Below are 18,222 nucleotides of genomic sequence, written 5' to 3' on the forward strand. Positions count from 1 at the left end.
AGACTGAGCACCAAAGATTAGATGAGTTTGAATTGTGGTGTTGGAGAAGACTCTTGTGAGTCCCTTGGACTGCAAGGAGATCAAACCAGTCAATCCTAAAGGAAATCAACCCTAGATATTCATTGGAAGCACAAATACTGAAGCTGAAGCTCCAATATTTGGCCACCTGATGTAAAGAGGTGACTCACTGGAAAAGACCCAGATTCTGGGAAAGATTGAAGGCAAAATGAGAAGGGGGCAGCAGATGAGACAGTTAGATAACATCACTGACTCAATGGGCATGATTTAGAATAAACTCAGGGATATAGTGAAGGACAGGGAAGCCTGCCATGCTGCAGTTCATGGGGCTGCAAAGAGTTGGACATGACTTGCCAACTGAACAACAAGAAATATAAAACTATGAAAGGAAAAAATCTCACTGGTTAAGGCAAATATACAGTAAAAGCAGTGAATCAACCACTTATAAAGTTTGTAGGAAGGTTAAAACACAAAGCAAATAAAATCATCTATATTCACACTAATTAATTAAGAAATACATAAAATAGAAAGATATAAATTAAGATGTCAAGAAAAATTAACATATGAAAGAGTAAAACTATAGGGTGATTAGAATGCATTCAACTTAAGAGATCATCAACTTAAAATAATTATATGCATTATAATTATGAATTATAAAATTATAATTTTATAATCATGTATTATAATTAAAAAGACAAAATGGACTTTAAAGCAAAAACTGTAACAAGAGACAAAGAAGGTCATTACATAATGATAAAGAGATTTGTCCCACATGAAGATGCAACAATTGTAAATATATATGTACTGAACACTGAAGCACCTAAATATATAAAACAAATAAAAATACATAAAGGGAGAAAGTGATAGTAATACAATAGTAGTAGAAGACTTCAGCATTCCACTTACATCAAAGAACAGATTATACAGACAGGAAAGCAGTAAGGAAACAATAGCCTTCAATGACATATTAGGCCAGGTGAACTTAATACATAAGTACAGACCATTTCATTCAAAAACAACAGAATACATATTCTTTTCAAGTGCATGGAGAACGTTCTCCAGGACAGAGTACATGCTAGGTCACAAAACAAATCTCAATAAATATTCAATACATGAAGACTGAAATTATATCAAGAATCTTTTCTGAATACAATGCTGTGAGACTAGAAGTTAACTAACTACTGGAAAAAAGCTGCATTGAACAAAAATGCATCAAGTCTAAACAACACACTACCAAACAACATATAGGTCCACTGAAGAAATCAAAGAGGAAATTAAAAAATAATGAATACAAATGAAAATGGAAACACAATGATCCAAAACCTTTGGGATGCAGCAAAGCAGTTCTTAAAGGAATGTTTATAGCAATATAAGCCTGCCTACCTCAGGAAGCAAGAAACAGCTCACATAAACAATCCAACCTTACAAGTATAAGAACTAGGAAAAGAAGAATGAACAACACCCAAAGTTAATAGAAGTAAACAAATAATAAGCATCAGAGTGGACATAAAATAAAGACTAAAAAACAACAGAAAAGATCACTGAAACTGAAAGCTGGTTTTTAAAAAGATTAACAAAATTGATAAACTTTTATCTATATACATCAAAAACAAAAGAGAGCCCCAAATAAACAAAATCAGAAACTAAAGAGGAGAAATTGCAACTGACATCACAGAAACGCAAAGGATCATAAGAGATTACTACGGATGAATACTGTCAGTAAAATTAATAACCTAAAAGAAATGAATAAATTCCTGGAAGTGTATAATATTCTAAGTTAAATCAGAAAGAAATTAAAATTATGAACAGTGATTATCAGTAATAAAATTGGATCAGAAATTAAAAACAAAAACTCCCAACAATCAGAAGTCTAGGACCAGATGGTTTCACAGGTGAATTCTACCAAATATTTAAAGAATTAACATCTCTCCTACTAAACGAATCCCTCTAAATATTCTATGAGGCCAGCATCACACTGATAACCAAACAGAAACACTACAAAAGAGAAAATTACAGGCCAATATCCCTGATGAACATAGATACAAATATCCTCAACAAAATCTTACAAACTGAATTCATAAATATACATCAGTATCAAGTGGAATTTATCCCAGAGATGCAAGGATTCATTAATATCCAGAATGCAATCAATTAACAAATTGAAGAATAAATATCATATGATAATATGAATAGATGCACAAAAAGCTTTTGATAAAATTAACATCCATTCATGATTTAAAAAAAAAAAAAAACACGACTCTCAAAAAAGCAGGTACAGATGAAACATACTACAATGAAATAAAGCCCATATATGACAAAGTTATACCTGGCATCATATTCAAGAGCAAAAAGCTGAAAGCATTACCTATAAGATTAGAAAAAAGATAGGAGGCCCACTCCTGCACTTTTAATAAACATAGCTTTGGAAGTCCTCACCACAGAAATCACACAAGAAGAGGAAAAAAAAGAATCCAAATTATAAAGGAAGAAGTAATCAGTCATTTTTTGCAGATTACATCACCAGATGGTTAACACCGAAATCAGATAGGTTATATTCTCTGCAGCCAAAGATGGAGAAGCTGTATACAGCCAACAAAAACAAGACCAGGAGCTGACTGTGGCTCAGATCATGAACTACTTATTACCAAATTCAGATTCAAATTGAAGAAAGTAGGGAAAACCGCTAGACCATTCAGGTATGACCTAAATCAAATCCCTATGATTATACAGTGGAAGTGAGAAATAGATTTAAGGGCCTAGATCTGATAGATAGAGTGCCTGATGAACTATGGAATGAGGTTCATGACATTGTACAGGAGACAGGGATCAAGACCATCCCCATGGAAAAGAAGTGCAAAAAAGCAAAATGGCTGTCTGGGGAGGCCTTACAAATAGCTGTGAAAAAGAGAGGGGCAAAAAGCAAAGGAGAAAAGGAAAGATATAAGCATCTGAATGCAGAGTTCCAAAGAAGAGCAAGAAAAGATAAGAAAGCCTTCTTCAGCGATCAATGCAAAGAAATAGAGGAAACCAACAGAATGGGAAAGACTAGAGATCTCTTCAAGAAAATTGGAGATACCAAGGGAACATTTCATCAAAGATGGGCTCGATAAATACAGAAATGGTATGACCTAACAGAAGCAGAAGATATTAAGAAGAGGTGGCAAGAATACACAGAAGAACTGTTCAAAAAATATCTTCATGACCAAGATAATCATGATGGTGTGATCTCTGACCTAGAGCCAGACATCCTGGAATGTGAAGTCAAGTGGGCCTTAGAAAGCATCACTACAAACAAAGCTAGTGGAGGTGATGAAATTCTAGTTGAGCTATTTCAAATCCTGAAAGATGATGCTGTGAAAGTGCTGCAGTAAATATGCCAGCAAATTTGGAAAACTCAGCAGGGGCCACAGGACTGGAAAAGATCAGTTTTCATTCCAATCCCAAAGAAAGGCAATGCCAAAGAATGCTAAAACTACTGCACAATTGCACTCATCTCACATGCTAGTAAAGTAATGCTCAAAATTCTCCAAGCCAGCCTTCAGCAATACGTGAACCATGAACTTCCAGACGTTCAAGCTGGTTCTAGAAAAGGCAGAGGAACCAGAGATTAAATTGCCAGTGTCTGCTGGATCATCAAAAAAGCAAGCGAGTTCTAGAAAAACATCTATTTCTGCTTTATTGACTATGCCAAAGCCTTTGACTGTGTGGATCACAATAAACTGTGGAAAATTCTGAAAGTGATGGGAATACCAGACCACCTGACCTAGCTCTTGAGAAACCTATATGCAGTTCAGGAAGCAACAGTTAGAACTGGACATGGAGCAGACTGGTTCCAAATAGGAAAAGGAATATGTCAAGGCTGTATATTGTCACCCTGCTTATTTAAATTATATGCAGAGTACATCATGAGAAATACTAGGCTGGAAGAAACACAAGCTAGAATCAAGAATGCCGGGAGAAATATCAATAACCTCAGATTTGCAGATGACACCACCCTTGTGGCAGAAAGTGAAGAGGAACTAAAAAGCCTCTTGATGAAAGTGAAAGAGGAGAGCAAAAAAGTTGGCTTAAAGCTCAACATTCAGAAAATGAAGATCATGGCATCTGGTCCCATCACTTCATGGAAAATAAATAGGGAAACAGTGGAAACAGTGTCACACTTTATTTTGGGGGGCTCCAAAATCACTGCAGATGGTGACTGCAGCCATGAAATTAAAAGACGCTTACTCCTTAGAAGAAAAGTTATGATCAACCTAGACAACATAATAAAAATCAGAACAAAGATGGACCTTTTACCAACAAAGGTCCATCTAGTCAAAGCTATGGTTTTTCTAGCGGTCATGTATGGATGTTAGAATTAGACTGTGAAGAAAGCTGAGTGCTGAAGAATTGATGCTTTTGAACTGTGGTGTTGGAGAAGACTCTTGAGAGTCCCTTGGACTGCAAGGAGATCCAACCAGTCCATTCTGAAGGAGACCAGTCCTGGGTGTTCATTGGAAGGACTGATGCTGAAGCTGAAACTCCAATACTTTGGCCACCTGATGCAATGAGTTGACTCACTGGAAAAGACTCTGATGCTGGGAGGGATTGGGGGCAGGAGCAGAAGGGGACAACAGAGGATGAGATGGCTGGATGGCATCACTGACTTGATGGACATGAGTTTGGGTGAACTCTGGGAGATGATGATGGACAGGGAGGCCTGGCATGCTGCAATTCATGGGGTCGCAAAGAATCGGACACGACTGAGTGACTGAACTGAACTGATCAGAACTGAATGAGCTATCAGAAAGAGAAGTTAAGAAAGCAGTTGCATCAAAAAGAAAAATCTTAGCAATAAATCTAAGAAGGTGAAAGACCTGTGCTCTGAAAACTGTAGGATATTGAGGAAAGAAATTGAAGACAATGCAAATAAATGGAAAAATACACTGTGCTCAGGGATCAGAAGAATTGCTGTTAAAATCGCTACACAATCCAAAGCTATCTACAGATTCATTGTTATTCCCATAAAATTTCCCAAGGTATATGTTACAGAACTAGAACAAATAATTCTAGAATTTGAGTAGAAACACAAAAGACCCCAAATAGGCAACAGAATCTTACAAAGAAAGAATGAAGCTGGAGGCATTATGCTCTCTGATTTCAAATTATAATACAAAGCTATAGTCACCAAAACAGAATAGTACTGTTGCAAAAAAAAAGACACATAGATCAAGAGAGCAAAATAAAGAGTGCAGGGAATAAAATCACATATATGTGGCCAATTACTTTATGACAAAGGAGGCAAAATATATATAATGTGGGGAAAGGGCTCTTCAATAAATAGTACAGGGAAAATTTGACAGTTGCATGCAAAAAAATTAAACTGGATTAGTTTTCATACCATATAAGCAATAAACTCAAAGTGAATTAAAATTTTTGATTTAAGATCTGAAACTATAAAGCTCCTTGAAGAAAACATAAACAGTATGTTATTTGACATTAGTTATAATAACATTTTTGGATCTGTCTCCTCAGACAATGGAAACAAAAGCAAATTATATAAGTTGAATTACATGAAATGAAAAAATATTTTGCACAGTGAAGAAAACCATTGATAAAAAGAAAAGACAGCTAATTGAATGTGAGACGATATTTGCAAGCAATATGTCTGTAAAAGGTTAATATCCAAAATATACAAAGAGTTCATACAAGTTAATATCAACAAACAAACAACCCCATTTAAAATGGGAAGAGGACATGAATAGGAATTTTTTCTCAAGAAGACATATAGATGTCAAATAGCAATATGAAACATACTCAACATCACTAATCATCACAGAAATGCAAGTCAAATCTACGTGAGATGCCACCTCACATCTATCACAATGTGGTGGGGGTTTAGATAATAAGTCATGCCCAACTCTTGCAACCCCATGGACTATAGCCCACCAGCCTCTTCTGTCCATGGGATTTCCCAGGCAAGAAGACTGCAGTGGGCAGCCATTTCCTTCTCCAGGGTATCTTTCCCACCCAGAGATTGAACCTGTGTCTCCTGCATTGGCAGACAAGTTCTTTACCACTGAGACACGAGGAAACCCATCTGAATAAGATGAAGATATATTATCCTGAGCTACAGAGAGTAATGCAAGTTGATAGAAGTAGATATCCTCATTGGTAAAATGGAATGAAAATGCCTTCCTGGCTGAGCTGAGATAAGCATTACTGAAAAATCTATGTTCATTCCTAAGACAATGTTTAGTCTACTACAAACATTCAATAAGCATCGTCATTCACCCTACCTTAGCTAACCTTTGAAATAAATCATTCACCTCACAGAAGCAAGTAAAACACAGTTTGTATAAGCTGCTAAAACTCCTCTAAAAATAATTCTCTTCAGCAGTAAAATGCATGCCACTATTTACCACGCTGTAACTTTACTCTGGAAGATGATACTCACTGGCAGCATAATCCTTTGGGCTTCTTCTTAGCAGATGCAGGGGCATGACGTGTTTCCTTCTGTTTTGCCAATCCCTTCTTATCCATTTGTTACAAGGAAGGCCTAAGAAGGCCATTTCTATGCCAGGGAATGTCCAGTACATTAAGATCAGGTGGATCCTTGTATGGGACAAGAGGCAGTTCCAATGGTGAGCAGCAACTGTCTTAAAGTGTTTTTCAAAAAACGCTCAATGGGGGTGTTTTATCGGATGACCATCATGAAAGCAGATGCTAATAAATTAGGTGTGTTTATGCTAATAAATTAGGTGTGTTGCCTATACAGGGAACAGTCCAGAAAATTGTGCTATGCAGCAGCATTCTAGGTCCTGTTATAATTCAGCTTCCTTATTAATAAGTTTTATGATCCTATATTTTACCTAGTAAGCCTGTCAGTAGGCTACACTTCTCCTGTATAATTGTAGTGACTTTACTCCATATTGCATTATCTTGTCGTTAGAGATATCACAAATATCAACATAAAAGTTTGTTATTTTAATAACATACAATAAATTTTGAATAAAATAAGCCTATGAAAATCACTTTTTAGTTTGTGGTTTCACTGAAGCTTATAGTACATAATGCTACAGAAATTCTCCAATGTATTTTTCAAAGACTGCCAAGAATCAAATGCATAGTCTCTATTGTTTAACATTCTACAGGCAGCAAGATCCTGGAGTGTGATATTGGCTTTCCATTGTTGCTCAGACCAACAGTATCCCACTTGTATATGATAAAACATCAGGAAAACAATAGTCTTTCAACAAATTATAACTAAACATAAAAGCTACTGAGCCATTTTTCTGCATGAGGGGATTTGTTATTTTAACATAGTAGAGCCAAATGGGAATCCTGACTAGAAGACTACAAAATAATATTTGTTTGAGGAACAATGGTAAATTTTTTGGATTACAAGAATAGAATTTCCCATTCTAATTATTGTTTCAGTCTCATTTATCACTGGTGCTTCTATAAGTCCTCGCAAAATTTATATACATACATAGTCCTGCCTTAAATATTAGCAAAAATTTTAGGGGAGGGATAAAAATATACTATTTACAATAAATTAAAAAGTATTATTGATGTATTTAAATAATTAAAATCAAAGATGTATAGAACAATTTTGTAAAGTAATTTTCTACTGTGCTTTATTACACTTTTGGCAGTGCCAACACTTAAAATATTTAAGGTGATAAAACAACGTTTTTTGTCTATTTTATTTCCTCTGAAAAGTAGTTAAATACCCAATTAAAGAGGTAGTATCCAGCTTCACTGATTGTATATCTATGTTTCAGAAACAAAACCACTATCTAATAGTTTCTACCATAACTTACAATGTGACTAATTATAGTCATGTACAAAAAATTCTATGAGAAGTGATTAGTAATTCTAGGTCTATGGAAATCATGCTAATGTGGAGAATTACGGTTAGTCCAAAGGGTTGTATCCATTCCCACAGACACTAAGATCATCAACACATTTCATATGAGCTCTGTTGAAGAACTCTGGCCAACTTTGCAGATGAGCCAGTAACTAGATGGGCATGAAAATCTGAAGCAAAATGAGACAATGGTGTACATCATTTAATCATTTAAAATGGTCCCTGTTCAAGGTTAAAAAAAAAAAAAATGATCTAGTGAAGCCAAAGGGTAAAGTGCCATCTGGCTCTAGAGATGGCAGATCTCCAGAAAAAAATATATGAAAACTGAAATTGAGACAGAGATAAAAGAAAAATAAAACTTAAATGATGTGTGTGACAAAATTGTTATAAGATGTAGTCATGATTGTGCTAAGTTGCTTCAGTAATGTCTGACTTGTGGCAAGCCTAATAGACTGTTGCCCTCCAGGCTCCTCTATCCATTGAATTTTCCAGGCAAGAATGCTGGAGTGGATTGCCATTTTCCACTCCAGGGCATTTTCCCAACTCATGGATTGAACCCTAATCTCTTATCTCTCCTGTATAGGCAGGCAGGTTCTTTACCACTAGCGCCACCTGGAAGCCCAACATGTTCCTTTCTAAATCATTTGGCCCCTAAAGTAAAATTCTATTTAAATAATCAATCAAATGATTTTAAAAGGATCTACACTAAAGATTAATGTAATAAATAATAAATATCATATCAAAATATAATAGTATATTATATATACATGTATATTGGAAAAGTTTAGTGGCATACTAAGACCAAGAAAAACAATGCTAAAAATTTTAAATTTAAAAGAAACATATAAATTAGCAAATTTGTTCTCTTTTGCAATACAGTTATTTCTATAGCTCAAATTTTTTATTAGCAAATCTCAAGGAACTGCAAGATGTTTTGTATCAAGTAATTGTTTCAAGAGATATTGTACCACATACTGGGGCATGGTACTTTTTTAACTGGACAGCTTTCGTAATAATAGCCTCTGTGGTCACTGAATCATAGTAGCATAAAACTTTTCATCACTTTTTAATATTAAGTTGCAGGGAATATAAACACCTGGAGATAAAATATAACCAAATATATTATCTGAATTAGAATTGCACTACCGCATCAATGACAGCATTTCTCTGGCAAAATAGTGCATGTGTTAAACTAAAATATATTTTGCTTTAAAAAAAAAAAATCTGCCCTGTTCTGCTCTAATGAAACTTAGCCAGTTTGTATTACATTCTGTGAATTTACCCTGAAGTGTGCAGATACATCATCTGGCCCACAGGAGAAGTGTTAAAGCAGTATTGGGAAATCACAGAACATAATTGCTAATCTTCACTTCTTTTAAAAGGATCTTTTGCTTAATACTGATTGAAAGGAATTCTCAGAGGGTACTAAATTTCACAGACTATTGCAAAAGGTAACCACTTACATTTCTTCTGAATATAGTTAAAATTTCCAATGAGTGGTGGTGTCATTTTGTGAAAACTTACTTTAGATGTCTGTTTATTGCACTGTCAATTAAATTTCTGTCCTTCAGTCTCTAAATCTCATTACCTCATTTATGGAAAGAAATAAAATCCAAACAAACAATTAGAGTTGGAAGGCAAATTATTGCTGCATCAGAGGAATACACTCCCTAGAAGAACAATCATTCATACTTTTGGGACATTCTTGAGTACATATTCAAGAATGGCCTCTCCAGTTTTAATGATACATTCAGGAAAATTTAGTTTTTATAATAACTTTGCCTTCTTTGGGAGAAATTATAAGTAGACAGACAGAAATGTAAGTGTGTGCGTATTCCTATATAGGAAAAATGGAAAGAAAGAGAGCAAACATATGTAATGTGAGCCCCACTGGCCTCTTTAAGTGGAAATAGATATTTAAATACCTAAATTCTAAGGACATGATATGTAATATCAAAACATTCACTGGTAATTAGGAGCTCTAACCATTATGGTATATTAAAAAACAATGGTATGTATTTACTAAACAAGAAAATGTGAGAAGTTATTATTTAGGGATAAACTAAATACATTATGATAATCAGGAAAAAGAAAAAAAAGTATTGCAGAGAGGAGTCTGCAAAAACTATCCAATCTAAACATGGTTTGAAATTTTGGCACTTTTAATAAACTAAACAAAGATGGTTTGTGCCTTTCTGTACCAAAAACTGACTTGGGAAGAGAAAAGTCTGATTGGAAAAATCTGAATATATGTTAAAACTATTTGCTGTGAAAGAAGTAACTAAACTGAAGTGTTAAGTCTGGAAGTTAAAAAAAAAAAAAAAGAAAAAGTAACTCTATCAAAGTTGTTTTCAAAGATATTTATATTACAGTTACATTACATGGACTTGAACACTTCATATTTTCACTTCCAGTAAAAGCTGTTACTTCAGAAATGGCAACCCACTACAATATACTTGCCTGGGAAATTCCATGGACAGAGGAGAATGCTGGGCTAACGTCCATGGAGTCACAAAAGAGTCATAAGTGACTTAGCAACTAACCAACAGGAACAATTTGATTGTTATTTGTAAATATGGTCTCAGTGGAGATATTTACTGAAACTGCTTTCACAATTTAGAAACTCCACTATCTCATTTATAGCCAGAGGTTAACATCATCGTGATTCATTTATTCACTGTTCAAGAAATATATTTGGGATATGTATATGTATCCCACTCTAATCATAGGGATTAAAACTGTATTAATGGTTGATGCAATCCCTGTTCTCAAAGACTTTACTGTTTGGGGAAAACAAACGAACCCATAAAAAGCATTCAGTTCAGTTCAGTTCAGTCGCTCAGTCGTGTCCAACTCCTTGTGACCCCGTGAATCGCAGCACTGCAGGCCTCCCTGTCCATCACCAACTCCTGGAGTTCACTCAGACTCACGTCCATCGAGTGTGTGATGCCATCCAGCCATCTCATCCTCTGTCGTCCCCTTCTCCTCCTGCCCCCAATCCCTCCCAGCATCAGACTGTTTTCCAATGAGTCAATTCTTCACATGAAGTGGCCGAAGTACTGGAGCTTCAGTTTTAGCATCATTCTTTCCAAAGAAATCCCAGGGTTAATCTCCTTCAGAATGGACTGCTTGGATCTTCTTGCAGTCCAAGGGACTCTCAAGAGTCTGTTCCAACACCACAGTTCAAAACTGTCAATTCTTCGGTGCCTAGCCTTCTTGACAGTCCAACTCTCACATCCATACATGAACACAGATAAAACCATAGCCTTGACTAGGCGGACCTTACTCAGCAAAGTAATGTCTCTGCTTTTGAATATGCTATCTAGGTTGGTCATAACTTTTATTCCAAGGAGTAAGCGTCCTTTAATTTCATGGCTGCAGTCACCATCTGCAGTGATTTTGGAGCCCAGAAAAATAAAGTCTGACAGGGTTTCCACTATTTGCCATGAAGTGATGCCATGATCTTCATTTTCTGAATGTTGAGCTTTAGGCCAACTTTTTCACTCTTCTCTTTCACTTTCATCAAGAGGCTTTTTAGCTCCTCTTCACTTTCTGCCATTGGGTGGTATCATCTGCATATCTGAGGTTATTGATATTTCTCCCAGCAATCTTGATTCCAGCTTGTGTTTCTTCCAGTCCAGCATTTCTCATGATGTACTCTGCATAGAATTTAAATAAGCAGGGTGACAATATACAGCCTTGACATAGTCCTTTTCCTATTTGGAAGCAGTCTGTTGTTCCATGTCCAGTTCTAACTGTTGCTTCCTGACCTGCATACAGATTTCTCAGGAGGCAGGTTAGGTGGTCTGGTATTCCCATCCCTTTCAGAATTTTCCACAGTTTATTGTGATCCACAGTCAAAGGCTTTGGCATAGTCAATAAAGCAGACATAGATGTATTTCTGGAACTCTCTTGCTTTTCTGATGATCCAGCAGATGTTGGCAATTTGATCTCTGGTTCCTCTGCCTTTTCTAAAACCAGCTTGAATATCAGGGAGTTCATGGTTCACGTATTACTGAAGGCTGGCTTGGAGAATTTTGAGCATTACTTTACTAGCATGTGAGATGAGTGTAATTGTGCGGTAGTTTGAGCATTCTTTGGTATTGCCTTTCTTTGGAATTGGAATGAAAACTGACCTTTTCCCTTCCTGTGGCCACTGCTGAGTTTTCCAAATTTGCTGGCATATTGAATGCAGCACTATGACAATTAGTTTTTACAACAAATGCAAAAGTAAGAAGGATTATACACTTAGGAGACAGAATAAGGTTATTCTGGATGAAAGGACTAAGTTTAAGATCTGAATGATAAAAAAGGAGTGGCATTTTATTCATAAGAAAGAATTGTTGCAAATGTACTGAGAGGTTATTCACAAATTTCATTTTCTCTAGCATTAGGACGTGATAGAATTTTGAAAGGTCACATAACCAGAACAGATTTTGAAGTTCAAGGTAACAAAGCTTTTTGGAGTTTTAGGTAATCATTTTTTCTGGCATTTACCTACCTGACACATAAAAATAAAATTCAGTACCACCTACTACATTAAACAACAACATAAATTCCTTGAATAGGTCTTTTCATATTCATTTCAAATTTTTTTAGTCATTTACCACAATTTTATCCTTTCCAGAAGTATTTAAAGAAATTCCAATTTGCAACCTCAATCTTAAGTTTGTAATAGTGTGTAAAGTTTCCAATAGTGTATGTTGCAATAAATCTGTAAATTATAGTTTTACTAGATTTCCTAGTGGGAATATTAAGCTTACCAGTAAAAAGAATTGATTATTTCTATCAAAGATCTTTAGAAATATGCATACCATAAGTACACAGATTAATGCTTTTCATTAACAACCCACATAATTACTACTGAGATCAGTAAATAAAATATTATCAGCATACTGGAGGTCTTTCATAATTCATTCCAGGTACTGCTCCTCCCCTCCTTTCCAAAGTAATCAATTAACTTGAGATGAATTCCAATTGCACCACATTCTCCAACACTTGATAATGGAATGTTTTTAATTCTAGCAATCTGTTACTTAATGATATCTGATATTCATGTGTGTTTATATTTCTCTTATGACTAAGTAGATAATGAAAATCATTTCATATGCTTCTTGGTTACTTGAAATTCCAGTTTAAATCTTCTGCCCACATTATCTGAACTTTAATTAATTTATTTTTATTCAAAGTTTAATCAGTTTAAATATGGAGTAAATATTGATATATTAAGGCTTAAATTTATGATCTCATAATTTGTTTTATTATCCATACTCTGTGTTTCCCTCCCTCCCTTCCTTCTTTGTTTTTTTTTTTTTTTTTTTTCTCTTTCTCTTTCCTTTTGATAGGTCAGGGGTAAATAATTGGATACACCCTAGTCCTCATGCCTCAGATTGCTCACAATTTGCTTTGCATTCTTCATATTATTTCTCTATGTACTAAATTCTGAATATTTTCTAATAACCTATATTTTGTTAATAACTCTATATTCAATCCTCTGCCTATTGAGTACTAAATTTCAGTTTTATTTTTATTTATATAGCCTACGACCTTGGATAAGTTAAAGGATCTTAAAAAGTGCACAAAAAGCTATTTGATGAATTAGATATGAAAAATAACCTCAAAAATCTATTTGCTTTCAGCTCATTGTTATCTTCAGATTACAAAAAAATTAGAATTTCTCTCCTTTATACTCAGATGTTTCATAAACATACTAATTTTGTTATACAGTTAAAAATTACAAATACTACTTATAGTAGACATTATAAATATATACCCAACATTCATTACAGGCACGTGAGGCAGAGAGATCAAGTTAACTCACCTACAGACAACTAGAAATTTACATGTCATGTGCATGTGTGAATGCTCAGTCATGTCTGACTCTTTTGCAACCCCATGGACTATAGTCCACCAGGCTCCTCTGTCCATGGGATTATCCTGGCAAGAACACTGGAGTGGGTTGTCATTTCTTCCTCCCGGGGATCTTCCTAACCCAGGGATCGAAGCCATGTCTCCTATGGCTCCTGCATTGGCAAGTAGACTCTTAACCACTGAGCTACCTGGGAAGCACTTACAAGTCATGATTTGAACCCAAATTTCTTTCACTACTAAACTCAGGGTCCTAATGCTGGTGCTAGATTGATATAAAATTCAGATATAAAATTGTTCAACTGGAACCAATTTTGATACATATGCAATCATTTTATAAAGGACAAAGCTATGATATATGGTTCTCTGGCACAGTAATTTTTTCCAGTAGTACAGAGAAGTAGAATTATTAAATGAAGCTTCCCCATCAACTGTTTGGAGGCATTTAAACACTGTCTAGTGACAGGTGAGAAAGGACACTGGCACAGTTTAAAGAACTCTAGTTTGGTAATATGGAAAGCAGAATTGTAAATATTTGTGATAATTTTTTCTCATATTACAATTTTGAGAAGATGGTGGAGGAATAGGAAGGGAAGACCACTTTCTGCCCCGCAAATTCATCAAAAGAACATTTAAACTCTGAGTAAATTGCACAAAACAACTTCTGAATGCCGGCAAAGGACATCAAGCACCCAGAAAAGCAGCCCATTGTCTTCAAAAGGAGATAGGAAAAAATATAAAACACAAAAAAAGAGACAAAAGAGGCAGGGATGGAGCTCTGTCTCAGGAAGAGAGTCTTAAAAAGAGAGAAGTTTCCAAACACCAGAAAACACTCTCACTGCCAAATCTGTGGCGAGCCTTGGAAGCACAGAGGGCAACATAACTGGAAGGAAAAATAAATAATTAATTAAAACTCACAAGCTCAACGGTAACTCCCCCAGTGGAGAAGCAGCGCAGACGCCTGCACCCACCACTAGCAAGCGGGGGGGGGGGGGGGGGGGGGGGGGCGGGGAAGGTGGGCAGGGAGGCACTGCTGCATTGCTTAGAGTAAGGATCTGGCCTGAATGCCTGAGGGCAATCTGAGCTAACTAACTTGGGCTAGCAAACCAGACTGTGGGATAACTACCAAGCAAAAAGCCAGCCCTACGTAAGATACCTCCAGGCCTGTGCACAGAACAAAGGACTGAACAGAGATAGATGGCTGCAGACCATCCCCCTCCGGTGACAGGCAGCCAGAGCCAGAATGGGGCAATGGCAGCCCCAGAGAGACATTATCTACCAAACTGCAAGCAGGCTTCTTTGCTAACTAAGACTTCTTAGAGTTCTGGACAGTCAACATCCGCCTGAGAAGGTGCGCCAGTTGTACACCCAGAAAACTGAGCACCAGGGACAGGGGAGGCAATAAGTTGCAGTGACCATGCTCACCAAACACCTCAGTACCTGAGCTGCTGGGACCTGGGAAGGGCACAAAACACAGGCCCAACCAAGTCTGCACCTCTGAGGACTACCTGAGTGCCTGAACCTGAGCAGCTTAGACCTGGGAGGTGCACGCAGCCCAGGGCTGGCCTCGGATGGTTCCTGGCGGAGCAACCTAGAGCCTGAGCAGTGTGGGCAGGGAGGGCACATGCACCGTGAGCGGAGGCAGGCCCAGTGTGGCTGAGACACTGTGAGCACATGCTAATGTTATTTGTTTGCAGCGTCCCTGCCTCCCCACAGTGCCACTGAACAAGTGAGCCTAAAAAAAGTGTCCACCACCGCCCCCCTTGTTAGGGTGGAAATCAGACACTGAAGAGACCAGCAAACAGAAGAAGCTAAAACAGAGGGAACCACCTTGGAAGTGACAGGTACAATAGATTAAAACTCTGTAGTTAGTACTGACTACATAGGAAGGGGCCTATAGATCTTGAGAAATATAAACTGGAACAAGGAACTATCTGAAAATGAACTGACCCCACACTGCCCACAACAACACCAGAGAAAGTCCTAGATATATTTTTACTATTTTCATGATCACTCTTTTTTTTTAAACTTTTAAAATTTTTAAGACCTCTATTACTCCTTTAATTTTCACATTTATAATCTACTATTACTTTGGAAAAAAAAAGACCCTATTTTTTAAAAAGCAAACTTCATATATATATATAAAGTTTTTGTGACTTTTTTTTTTACCTTCTTTTTTTTTCTTCTTTTCTTTAATATTATATTTTTGAAATTCCAAACTCTACTCTAGATTTTTAATCCTTGCTTTTTGGTATTTGTTATCAATTTTGTACTTTAAGAACCCAATATTCAGTACCCATTTTTACTTGGGAGCGAGATTACTGGCTTGACTGCTCTCTCCCCCTTTGGACTCTCCTTTTTCTCCACCAGGTCACCTCTGTCTCCTCCCTACCGCCCTCTTTTCTCTACCCAACTCTGTGAATCTCTGTTTGTTCCAGATGGTGGAGAACACTTAGGGAACTAATTACTGGCTGGATCTGTCTCTCTCCTTTTCATTCCCCACCTTTTATCCTCCTGGCCACTTATATCTCCTTCTTCCCTCTTCTCTTCTCTGTATAACTCCATGAAGATCTCTGAGCGGTCCTGTTGTGGAGTGCACATAAGGAATTGATTACTGGCTAGCTTGCTCTTTCCTCTATTGATTCTACTTCATCTCATTCAGGTCACCTCTAACACTCTCCTCCCTCTTCTCTTCTCCATGTAACTCTGTGAACCTCTCTAGGTGTCCCTTACTATGGAGAAACTTTTCATCTTTAACCTAGATGTTTTATCAACAGTGCTGTATTGAAGGAGAAGTCTTGAGACTACTGTAAAAATAAGACTGAAAACCAGAAGCAGGTGGCTTAAGTCCAAACCTTGAGAACACCAGAGAACTCCTGCATCCAGGGAACATTAGTGACAGGAGCTCAGCAAACGCCTCCATACCTACACTGAAACCAAGCACTACCCAAGGGCCAACAAGTTCCAGAGCAAGACATACGGCACAAATTCTCCAGCAACACAGGAACACAGCCCTGAGCTCCAATATACTGGCTGCCCAAAGTTACTCCAAAACCATTGACATCTCATAACTCATTACTGGACACTTCATTGCACTCCAGAGAGAAGAAATCCAGCTCCACCCACCAGAACTCCAACACAAGCTTCCCTAACCAAGAAACCTTGACAAGCCACCTGTACAACCCCATCCACAGTGAGGAAACTCCATAATAAAGAAAACTCCACAGACTGCCAGAATACAGAAAGGCCACCCCAAACTCAGCAATATTAACAAGATGAAGAGACAGAGGAATACCTAGCAGGTAAAGGAATAGGATAAATGCCCACCAAACCAAACAAAGGAGGAAGAGATAGGGAATCTACCTTATAAAGAATTCCAAATAATGATAGTGAAAATGATCCAAGATCTTGAAATTAAAATGGAATCACAGATAAATAGCCTGGAGACAAGGATTGAGAAGATGCAAGAAAGGTTTAACAAGGACCTAGCAGAAATAAAAAAGAGTCAATATATAATGAATAAAGCAATAAATGAGATAAAAAAACACTCTGGAGGCAACAAATAGTAGAATAATGGAGGCAGAAGATAGGATTAGTGAAATAGAAGACAGAATGGTAAAAATAAATGAATCAGAGAGGAAAAAAGAAAAACTAATTAAAAGAAATGAGGACAATCTCGGAGACCTCCAGGATAGTGTTAAACACCCCAACATTCAAATCATAGGAGTCTCAGAAGAAGAAGATAAAAAGAAAGACCATGAGAAAATACTTGAGGAGATAATAGTTGAAAACTTCCCTAAAATGGGGAAGGAAATAATCACCCAAGTCCAAGAAACCCAGAGAGTCCCAAACAGGATAAACCCAAGGAAAAACAACCCAAGACACATATTAATCAAATTAACAAAGGTCAAACACAAAGAACAAATATTAAAAGCAGCAAGGGAAAAGCAACAAATAACACACAAGGGGATTCCCATAAGGATAACAGCTGATCTTTCAATAGAAACTCTTCAGGCCAGGAAGGAATGGCAAGACATACTTAAAGTGATGAAAGAATATAGCCTACAGCCCAGATTACTGTACCCAGGAAGAATCTCATTCAAATAAGAGAAATCAAAAGCCTACAGACAAGCAAAAGCTGAGAGAATTCAGTACCACCAAACCAGCTCTCCAACAAATGCTAAAGGATATTCTCTAGACGAGAAATGCAAAAAGGGTGTATAAACTCAAACCCAAAACAATAAAGTAAATGGCAAAGGGATCATACTTATAAATAATTACCTTAAACATAAATGGGTTGAATGCCCCAACCAAAAGACAAAGACTGGCTGAATGGATACAAAAACAAGACCCCTATATATGTTGTCCATAAGAGATCCAGCTCAAAACAGGGGACACATACAGACTGAAAGTGAAGGTCTGGAAAAAGATATTCCAGGCAAATAGAGACCAAAAGAAAGCAGGAGTAGCAATACTCATATCAG

Source organism: Capricornis sumatraensis, chromosome 5 (genome assembly GCF_032405125.1).
Source record: "Capricornis sumatraensis isolate serow.1 chromosome 5, serow.2, whole genome shotgun sequence".
NCBI classification, from domain to species: Eukaryota; Metazoa; Chordata; class Mammalia; order Artiodactyla; family Bovidae; genus Capricornis; species Capricornis sumatraensis.